At 39.4% G+C, this 11742-nt stretch overlaps 1 pseudogene; it reads left to right on the top strand.

Moving 5' to 3' along the window:
* Nucleotides 1-8842: 8842 nt before the first annotated feature.
* LOC119292650 lies at nucleotides 8843-11709 on the top strand (annotated as a pseudogene).
* Nucleotides 11710-11742: the final 33 nt, after the last annotated feature.

Raw genomic sequence — 11742 nt, 5'->3', positions numbered from 1 at the left:
AGATATGGATAACAATATTGTCAAATTGAAGTTATTTCTGTTTTCACTTAGAGATCGTGCTAAAGTTTGGTTTTCGTCTTTGCCTAAAAATAGTATTGATTCTTGGAACAAGTGCAAAGATGCTTTTATCTCTAAGTATTTTCCTCCCGCTAAGATCATCACTCTTAGGAACGATATTATGAATTTTAAACAACTTGATCATGAGCATGTTGCCCAGTCTTGGGAAAGAATGAAATTGATGCTTCGCAATTGCCCTACTAATGGTTTAAATTTATGGATGATCATACAAAAATTTTATGCCGGTTTGAACTTTGCTTCTAGAAATCTCTTAGATTCGGTCGCAGGAGGCACGTTAATGGAAATCACGTTAGGAGATGCTACAAAATTGCTTGATAATATTATGGCTAATTATTCTCAATGGCACACCAAAAGATCTTCTAGTAAAAAAGTGCATGCTATAGAAGAAATCAATGTTTTGAGTGGAAAGATGGATGAACTTATGAAGATGTTTGCTACTAAAAATACTCCTCTTGATCCCAATGATATGCCTTTGTCTTCCTTGATTGAGAATAATAATGAATCTATGGATGTGAATTTTGTTGGTAGGAATAGTTTTGAAAACAATGCTTATAGAGGAAATTTTAATGCTAGACCGTTCCCTAGTAATCCCTCTAATAATTATGGAAATTCCTACAATAATTCTTATGGTAAGAAGATGCCCTCTGATTTTGAGAATAGTGTGAAAGAATTTATGATTTCTCAAAAGAATTTTAATGCTTTGCTTGAAGAAAAATTGCTCAAAGTTGGTGATTTGGCTAGGAACGTTGATAGACTTTCGCTTGATGTTAATTCTCTTAAACTTGGATCTTCTTTTCCTAAGCATGATATCAATGAGTCTCTCAAAGTAATGAGAATTTCCATTGACGAGTGCAAGGAAAGAACCGCTAGATTGCGTGCTAAAAAAGAAAGCTTTATAAAAGCGTGTTCTTCTAGTTTCCACGAAAATAATGATGAGGATCTTAAAGTTATTGATGCTTCTCCGATTAGATCTATGTTTTGCAATATGAATTTTGATGATTATGGGAGTGATGATGAATCAACTTTGCCTAGAAGGCGTCCCAAAAATTCAGAGTCTTTAAATCTTGATGCTAAAATTGGTAAAAGTGAGATTGGAGAATCCTCTACTTCTAATAATATTGAACTTACTATATCGGATTTCAAGGAATTTGATTATGATAATTGCTCTTTAAAAGGTTGTATTTCCTTGTTGCAATCCGTTGTTAATTCTCCTCATGCTTATAGTGAAAATAAAGCTTTTACCAAACATATTGTTGATGCCTTGATGCAATCTTATGGTGAAAAACTTAATTTGGAAGTTTCTATACCTAGAAAACTTAATGATGAGTGGGAACCTACTATAAAGATTAGAATTAAAGATTTTGAGTGTTTTGCTTTGTGTGATTTGGGTGTTAGTGTTTCCACGATTCCGAAAACTTTATGTGATATTCTAGGTTTCCATGATCTTGATGATTGCTCTTTAAATTTGCACCTTGCGGATTCCACCATTAAAAATCCTATGGGAAGGATCAATGATGTTCTTATCATTGCAAATAGAAATTTGGTGCCCGTAGATTTTATCGTTCTTGATATAGATTGCAATCTTTCTTGCCCTATTATTCTTGGCAGACCTTTCCTTAGAACGATTGGTGCGATTATTGATATGAAGGAAGGGAACATTAGATTCCAATTTCCTTTAAAGAAAGGCATGGAGAACTTTCCAAGAAAGAAAGTTAAATTACCTTATGAATCTATTATGCGTGCTACTTATGAACCTAGTGCCAAAGATGGCACTCGTTAGATCTATCTTTGTTTTTATGCCTAGCTAGGGGCGTTAAACGATAGCGCTAGTTGGGAGGCAACCCAATTTTTCTTTATGTTTTTAGTTTTTACTCCTGTTTAGTAATAAATCTTGCATATACCTTCTGGATAGATGTGTTTTTGTCTTTTAATTAGTGTTTGTGCCAAGTAGAACCTATAGGATAACCTAGGATGATAGTTGATTTGATTCTGCTGAAAAACAGAAACTTTGCACGCACAAATATAATTTTGTTAAATCACAGGAACGTGCTTTTGCATTGATTCCTTTTTCTGCTGTTCAATAGACAAATTGTCCAGGATTTCCTATTTTGGTAGGATTTTTAGAGTTCCAGAAGTTTGCGTTAGCTACAGATTGCTACAGACTGTTCTGTTTTTGACAGATTCTGTTTCTCGTGTGTTGTTAGCTTATTTCAATGCATCTATGGCTAGTAAATTAGTTTGTAAACCATAAAGAAGTTGGAATACAGTAGGTTTAAAACCAATATAAATAAAGAATGAGTTCATTGCAGTACCTTATGTGGTGGTTTTGTTTTCTTTCACTAACGGAGCTTATAAGATTTCCTGTTGAGTTTTGTGTTGTGAAGTTTTCAAGTTTTGGGTAAAGCTTTTATGAACTATGGAATAAGGAGTGGAAAGAGCCTAAGCTTGGGGATGCCCATGGCACCCCAAGATATTTAAGGATAGCCAAAAGCCTAAGCTTGGGGATGCCCCGGGAAGGCATCCCCTCTTTCGTCTTCGTTCATTGGTAACTTAACTTGGAGCTATATTTTTATTCGCCACATGATATGTGTTTTGCTTGGAGCGTCGTGTATTATATTACTCTTTGCTTTTTAGTTTACCACAATCATCCTTGCTGTACACACCTTTTGGGAGAAGCCTATTTGATTAGAATTTGCTAGAATACTCTATGTGCTTCACTTATATCTTTTAGAGCATGGTGGTGCCTTAATTTTGAAGAAATTGCTAGTCTCTCATGCTTCACTTATATCATTTTGAGAGTCTTTTAGAACAGCATGGTATTTTCTATGATCATAAAGTTGGTCCTAGAATGATGAGCATCCAAGTTCGGTATAATAAAAGCTATCATAGAAAGTGAATTGGATGCTATGATCAATTTGATGCTTGATAATTGTTTTGAGATATGAAGGTAGTGATATTAAAGTCATGCTAGTTGGGTGATTATGAATTTAAAGAATGCTTGTGTTGAAGTTTGTGATTCCCGTAGCATGCACGTATGGTGAACCGCTTTGTGATAAAGTTGGAGCACAATTTTATTTATTGATTGTCTTCCTTATGAGTGGCGGTCGGGGACGAGCGATGGTATTTTCCTACCAATCTATCCTCCTAGGAGCATGCGCGTAGTACTTTGGTTTTTGATGACTTCTAAATTTTTGCAACAAGTATATGTGTTCTTTTGATTAATGTTGAGTCCATGGATTATACACACTCTTTCACCTTTCCACCGTTGCTAGCCTCTCTTGTACCGCGCAACTTTCGCCGGTACCATACACCCACCATATTCCTTCCTCAAAACAGCCACGATACCTACCTATTATGGCATTTCCATAGCCATTCCGAGATATATTGCCATGCAACTTTCCACCGTTCCGTTCATATGACACACATTACTTTTGTCATATTGCTTTTTGCGTGATCATGTAGTTGACATTGTATTTGTGGCAAGGCCACCTTCATAATTTTCATACATGTCGCTCTTGATTCATTGCATATCCCGGTACACCGCCGGAGGCATTCATATAGAGTCATATCTTGTTCTAGCTTTGAGTTGTAAATCCATAAAAGTGTGATGATCTTCATTATTACAGCATTGTCCTAGTGAGGAAAGGATGATGAAGACTATGATTCCCCCACAAGTCGGGATGAGACTTCGGACTTTACAAAAAGAAAAAAATAGAAAGAAAAAAAAGGGGGGGAACAGAAAAAAAAGAGAAAGGCCAAAAAGAAAAAAAAGGCCAAAGAAAAAAAAGAAAAAAATAAAATAAGAGAAAAAGAGAGAAGGGACAATGTTACTATCTCTTTTTCCACACTTGTGTTTCAAAATAGCACCATGATCTTCATGATAGAGAGTCTCATATGTTGTCACTTTCATATACTAGTGGGAATTTTTCATTATATAACTTGGCTTGTATATTCCATTGATGGGCTTCCTCAAAAGTGCCCTAGTCTTCGTGAGCAAGCAAGTTGGATGCACCCCACTTAGTTTCTTTTATTGAACTTTCATATATTTATAGCTCCAGTGCATCCGTTGCATGGCAATCCCTACTCACTCACATTGATATCTATTGATGGGCATCTCCATAGCCCGTTGATACGCCTAGTTGATGTGAGACTATCTTCTCCTTTTTGTCTTCTCCACAACCACCATTCTATTCCACATATAGTGCTATGTCCATGGCTCACGCTCATGTATTGCGTGAAAGTTGAAAAAGTTTGAGATTATTAAAGTATGAAACAATTGCTTGGCTTGTCATTGGGGCTGTGCATGATTAAATACTTTGTGTGATGAAGATAGAGCATAGCCAGACTATATGATTTTGTAGGGATAACTTTCTTTAGCCATGTTATTTTGAGAAGACATGATTACTTTGATTAGTATGCTTGAAGTATTACTATTTCTTATGTCAATATGAACTTTTATTTTGTATTCATTTGGATCTGAACATTCATGCCACAATAAAGAAAATTACATTAAGAAATATGCTAGGTAGCATTCCACATCAAAAATTTCTTTTTTATCATTTACCTACTCGAGGACGAGCAGGAATTAAGCTTGGGGATGCTTGATACGTCTCCAACGTATCTATAATTTTTGATTGTTTCATGCTATTATATTACCCCTTTTGGATGTTTATGGGCTTTATTTTACACATTTATATCATTTTTGGGACTAACCTACTAACCGGAGGCCCAGCCCATATTGCTGTTTTTTTGCCTATTTCAGTATTTCGAAGAAAAGGAATATCAAACGGAGTCCAAACGGAATGAAACCTTCGGGAACGTTATTTTTGGAACAAATCTGATCGGGAGAGCCTGGAGTGCAAGTCAAGAAAGCTCCGAGGGCCCCATGAGATAGGAGGGCGCCCCCGCCCCCCAGGGCGCGCCCCTGTCTCGTGGGCCCCTCGGGCGTCCACCGACGTACTTCTTCCTCCTATATATACCTACGTACCCCGAAAACATCCAGGAGCACCACGAAACACAATTTCCACCGCCGTAACCTTCTATATCCACGAGATCCCATCTTGGAGCCCTTGTCGGTGCTCTGCCGGAGGGGGAAGCAACCACGGAGGGCCTCTACATCAACATCCTTGCCCCTCTGATGAGTTGTGAGTAGTTTACCACAGACCTACGGGTCCATAGTTATTATCTAGATGGCTTCTTCTCTCTTTTTGGATCTCAATACAATGTTCTCCCCCTCTCTTGTGGAGATCTATTCAATGTAAACTCTTTTTGCGGTGTGTTTGTCGAGATCCGATGAGTTGTGGGTTTATGATCAAGTTTATCTATGAATAATATTTGAATCTTCTCTGAATTCTTTTATGTATGATTGAGTTATCTTTGCAAGTCTCTTCGTATTATCGGTTTGGTTTGGCCTACTAGATTGATCTTTCATGCCATGGGAGAAGTGCTTAGATTTGGGTTCAATCTTGCGTTGTTCTTACCCAGTGACAGAAAGGGTTGCAAGACACGTATTGTATTGTTGCCATAGAGGATAACAAGATGGGGTTTATATCATATTGCTTGTGTTTATCCCTCTACATTATGTCATCTTGCTTAATGCATTGCTCCGTTCTTATGAACTTAATACTCTAGATGCATGCTAGATAGCGGTCGATGTGTGGAGTAATAGTAGTAGATGCAGGCAGGAGTCGGTCTACTAAGTTATGGATGTGATGCCTATATACATGATCATGCCTAGATAATCTCATAACTATGCGCTTTTCTATCAATTGCTCGACAGTAATTTGTTCACCCACCATAATACTTATGCTATCTTGAGAGAAGACTCTAGTGAAACCTATGGCCCCCGGGTCTATCTCTTATCATATTTGCTTTTCAATCTACTTTATTTGCATCTTTACTTTTTGCATCTATATCAAAAATACCAAAAATATATTTATCCTATCATACTATCTTTATTAGATCTCAATTTCGCAAGTGGTCGTGAAGGGATTGACAACCCCTTTATTGCGTTGGTTGCAAGTTCTCAGTTTGTTTGTGTAGGTGTGTGGGACTTTTGAGGAGCCTCCTACTGGATTGATACCTTGGTTCTCAAAACTGAGGGAAATACTTACGCTACACTTTGCTGCATCACCCTCTCCTCTTCGAGGAAAACCAACGCAAGCTCAAGACGTAGCACCATCCAGCTTGTAGAAAGAAGATGAACATGCATGCCCTATCGTCTGAAAAAATGCACGCCTACGATGATTCCTACTTGCCATGCTTTAATAGTTGTTTATGACATAAATGTGATAAGATTACCATGTTTCCTTTTATGTGCAAACAGCAAACAAAATGGAATTCAAAAAACCGAGTAATGATGCGTTCTTATTCGTGCAGTGGCCGAAAACAAAGTGTACAAAGCAGAGAAAAATGAATCATGAAGACAGGGCTGATCCTTGGTTTTCTGGAAGGCCGCAAGCGCCGTTTTGGGATGCAACAGAGTACAATCAACTCATTTCTACAGGACCATTGCTGCCACTACTAGAGCAGTACGCAAGCTTAGGTACGATGCATGATCAAAAAAGGACAATTGACATGTTTGTGGACTCCAAAATGGTATTCTACTTATGTAGTACTACAACGTTGTTTGCAGGTTCTTATAACACAAACACACAGGCAGGGGTACCGTGGCAAGTTGGAACACGAGGGGCTATCAGTGATATATATACAGGAAACCAACTTCAAGTAGCAAATGTGGAAAATCAAGGTAATGAAATAAAGAAAAATAGCATGTCCATGTGGATAATATAACTTGCAAAGGATGGCAAATACTTACGAGTATTTTGCAAAAACACAGGACCTTCATGCAGCGTGTGGCGACAGGTGATATCCGGATACCTGCCATCAACGTCGTACGTAGGTGAGACATATGAAACCGATTTTGCGCATAGTGTATCAGGATAGGAAACTAGCTGACATTGGTGCTTGTATGGTGTGACGATAAAATGAAGAAAAAGATGGCCACTCTAATTTGTAGTTGATAGAAATGAAGAAAATGATGGAAAGTGCAAATGACAAGCATTCACAGCTATATTTGCCACATGTAGACAAATGTGTGGGCAGTTGCCATGTCCCAACAACTACATTTGCCATGTCTCAACAACTACAGTTGCCATGTATCAACAGCCGCGGTTGCCATGTATCAATAGCTGCAGTTGCCATGACTCAACAATTGTAGTTGCCATGATTGAATAACTACATATGCCAAGCTACAGTTGCCATGCCTGACCCAAAATAGTTGGTCAATCCTTGTCAACAGTACTTGCCTTCCTAGGTGGACTATGCTTGACATGATTTCAAAGTTAACTTCCACGTGATCGCAGGTTATTATGATGCATCCACAACAGCAAATGGCTCGTGGCAAGCTTCACCATTGCAGGCCGTCGGTAATGCAGATGCAACGCACCAAAATGAAGTGTCACACCAAATTCAATTAGCACATGTGGCACATCAAGGTAAAATATCTGAACCAAGAAAACATCATGCATTTGCTTTGTGCAAAAAAACATTGGGAACGGTGCATTTTTCACGGTGGAGGTGGCAAATGCCACCAGGTGAATATGACCATTAGTAATCTATGATCATCCGGTCTATGTGTATTTGCCATTTGTGATTATCTGCATTTGCCATGTAGGATCATTTCTAGAATGCAAGTTTTGATGTTGAGATGTTGGTTGCCATGACCTGGCAACTACACATGCCATATTTGGTCAACTGCAGCTGCCATGGCTAGAGAACTGCAGTGGCCATGCATGGCAAAATGCAGATACTCAAGAATTGCATATATATATATGAATGATATCATGCCAAATAAAATTGATAGGTTATAGTTTCCATGATTTCAAAGATGCACGTTCCAGCACTTTATACATGTAAAGTTATACAGCTGCAGTTGTGTAGAATGTTTCAGATGCAGTTGCCATGAAAAAAATCGGATGCAGCTGCTATCAGTTCATTACGATGAATCTGCCATTCAAGCAATACTGCTTACACACGTACCTAATTTTTTGAAGGAGATTCAACTACAATCAACAGTGGCGAAGTAACATCTGCTGCGGGAACCTCAGAGCACACTGAAGGAGCATTCCACGATCAAGTCACCGATGCTGTCGCAAACAATGCGGAATCAGTGTCAGAAATGGCAATCGTTGTAGCAATGCCGACAAGCATGCCTCTGCACACCAGCACAAGCAACACTCAAGCAGATGAAATAGCCACCAATACTGAAGTAAATGCTGAAACTGATGATGAAGCGCAAGCGGAAGAAGAAGATGGACAATCAGAAATCATGATACCTCAACCACCATATCTTGGACAGAGATTTGATATTTTTGAAGATGCCAAGGAGTACTACCAGAGATATGCGAAATTCCATGGATTTGCGGTGAACACAGAGTACCATAGGAAAATTAAAAAAACTAACGAGCACAACAGAGGTGAGATAAGATGCTACAAGGCATGGAAGAACAAGAAAGGAAAAGGTGTTGTGCCTTTCGTGCCGGAACGAAATAGATGCATCATTCTCAGAACGGTATGCCCTATCCGGTTGAAGCTAAACACAAATGGAGCATGATGGGTGGTCACCGAATATTTCGAAGAACACAACCACGACCTCATAAAGAAGTTTGACCTAGTAAAATTTCTGAGCGCCCACAGAGGATTCATTCCCATTGAGAAGAAATTCATAAGGTTGCTACATGATTGTAACGTCGGTCCATCAAGAATGGTCCAAATACTGTCACTGATCCACAGTGGAGATGGGAGCCTGAGTAGCATGCCCTACATACCAGCAGACGTCAAAAACCTAAAGGCAAAGTACCATAGACAGAGCAGGTTGGCTGACATAGAAGCCATGATAGCCTACTTCGAAGAGAAAGCAAAAGCAGATAGTGATTTCTTCTATAGGATAAGGCTGGACGACTCGGACCGTGTCAGAAACATGTATTGGGTGGATGGTGCTACAAGAAGATCCTACAAACATTTCCGTGATTGCATTTTGTTCGACGCAACGTATCTCACGAATATGTACAAGATGCCATGTGCTCCATTCATAGGAATAAACAACCATAATCAGTCCTTGCAGTTCGGTCGCGGTCTCGTTCAGAATGAAGATACCGATGGTTACACTTGGTTGTTTAAAACCTTCTTGGAGTGCGTGGATGGGCTAGCTCCGATGAACATAATAACAGACCAGGATTTTAGCATGCGCACAGGCATAGAGAAGGTCTTTCCGTTGGCAGTGCACAGGCACTGCAGGTGGCATATTATTAAGAAGGTTGAAGAGACACTAGGACCATTCTTCGCTGACCATCCAGAGCTGCACAAGGCATTCGAGTTGTGTGTGGACCATAGCTTGACGGTGGAGGAGTTTGAATGGAGCTGGACGGCTATGATTGAAACGTACCAAGTCCAAGACAAGAGACACTAAAAAGCTTGTGGGAGAAGCGAATGTACTGGGTGTCGGCCTACTTCATGCATTGCTTATTCCCATTTCTGCAGACTACACAACGCATCGAAGGGTTCAATGCAGTTTTGAAGCGTTACATGAGCCCTGGCAACTCATTGATGTAGTTTGCCAAGCAGTATTCAGCTTTGCAACAGAAAATACTGGGATCCGAGCTACAGCAAGAAGCAAACACCGCACTCAAACAGCCTAAATTGCTAACATACTTACCCATGGAGAGGCATATGAGCAAGATATACACCAGCAAGATATTTAACAAGTAAGCGATTGATCTTATGATCTTATTTGCCATGTACATTCAACATTGAAAATGATAAAAAAAGAGTAAATAAATATGTTTGCCATATCTGCTGATATGAAGCTGGCATCTGTAGTCAACACATGAATGCAAAACAAAAATAAAAAACTACGTAGTTGCAAAAACAAATATTAGCTATTGCTTGTTGTGAAACAAAGTATAACTGCCACTTGAATGTGTTGTGGGTGCCATGTGGGATGTAGTTTAATTGCCATGTATGATGCAAGCTTTATTTTAACATGGCAAATGCATTGAGACCAGCATGATTTAGTTGCAGTACCGTTAAAGCTGTTGCCATCTATTGACATGCTGATTGTGTGAAAGACACTAGTTGCCATGTGAAATAAACTGCAGTTGCCATGTGAAATACACTGCAGTTGCCATGTGAAATACAATGTAGTTGCCATCTGAACTAAACTGTAGTTGCCATGTGAACTAAACTACATTTGCCATGTGAACTAAACTACATTTGCCATGTTAATACTCTGTAGTTGCCATGTGGAAAACAATCATTACAAATAAAATGTGTGCAAAATAAAAGCTTTCTTTGCCATCTTTGATTTCGATACGTTTGCAATGTTGTGACCTACATCAACAAAAGGTGCTAAAAGGATATACTAATTTAACAAGCACAAAACATGCAGATTCCAGGAAGAAATAAAGCGGGCCAGCATGTACACAACTTACCAAGTTGACGAACAAACCTTCAAGGTGTGTACTCTCATGGGCATGTCCAATTCAGAACCTGAAGACCCGGACAAGGGATGAAACTACTTTGTGAAGGCCTCAATAACCGAAGGTGAATACTACTGTCAATGCTGCAAATACAAACGGGACGGGATTGTGTGCTGCCACATACTCAAAGTAATGGACATGCACGCAGTCACGTGATTGCCTCGCCATTTCATATGACGGCGGTGGACTTGGGACGCTGACGATGCATTGGGGCCACAAATATCAACTGCAGCTTTGGCTGTACATGATTAGAGACCAGAGGCAACCATGGAGTCCATTAGGCATGTTGTATTGTCAAAGAACTATGCTGAGCTAATAGATGAAGCATGCAAAAGTGATGAGACAGCCAGGGTGGCAAAAAAACACAGGAAGGCCCTGAAAAGAGAGCTTGATGAGATCAAGAAGAGAAAGGTTGAAGAAGCCTTGCATCGGTTCCCCGGCACCTCAAGTGTGCCTTTGTCCACGGGTCCATCCTCTGAAAACTCGGAGGTAGGTTCTAGAATAGCAAGCACGCAGACTCAGGTCAGGAACACACCCCGTTCCATCACAAAAGGCCGTACAAAAGAGATACGATACAAATCGGGGTTGGAAATTCAAGCAAAGCACAAGAAGGCAAAGAAAGGGGCGAGTAATCCATAAAGCAACTGCGCAGGATTGTAACTTGGGTGTTGATGACAATTTTGTAACGTAGATGATCAAGGTTTAAAAAATGTGAGAGTGAATGTTGGTGGACAACAGAAATTTGAAAAAATGACATGTATGCACAACTAAAATTGCCGTGTAGTTGCTGCTAAATCTGCCATGCAGCTTGCACTGAATCTGCCATGTAGTTGCTACTGAAACTGCCTTCACGTATTTTACCGTTTTTCAGCCCACGCATTTTTTATTTCACACGTATTCAATTCTATACATACCCTGTACAAACTAGTTGAAATGACAACGTGCAAAAACATGAGAGATAAAAAGTTGCTACTGAAACAACCGTGCTTACTGAAAACAGTTATCAAATGCAAAAACCCAAAAACCAAATGAAGTGATTACTTGCGCTAACCGTGCGTGATTAACTATATTTGCTGTGTTTCAGCCATCATAAAACAACTCAAAAAACTCAAATTGGTACTCACAA

Source organism: Triticum dicoccoides, chromosome 4B (genome assembly GCF_002162155.2).
Source record: "Triticum dicoccoides isolate Atlit2015 ecotype Zavitan chromosome 4B, WEW_v2.0, whole genome shotgun sequence".
NCBI classification, from domain to species: domain Eukaryota; kingdom Viridiplantae; phylum Streptophyta; class Magnoliopsida; order Poales; family Poaceae; genus Triticum; species Triticum dicoccoides.
Note: the sequence above shows the minus strand (reverse complement) of the source record. Positions and strands in the feature narration are given on the sequence as shown.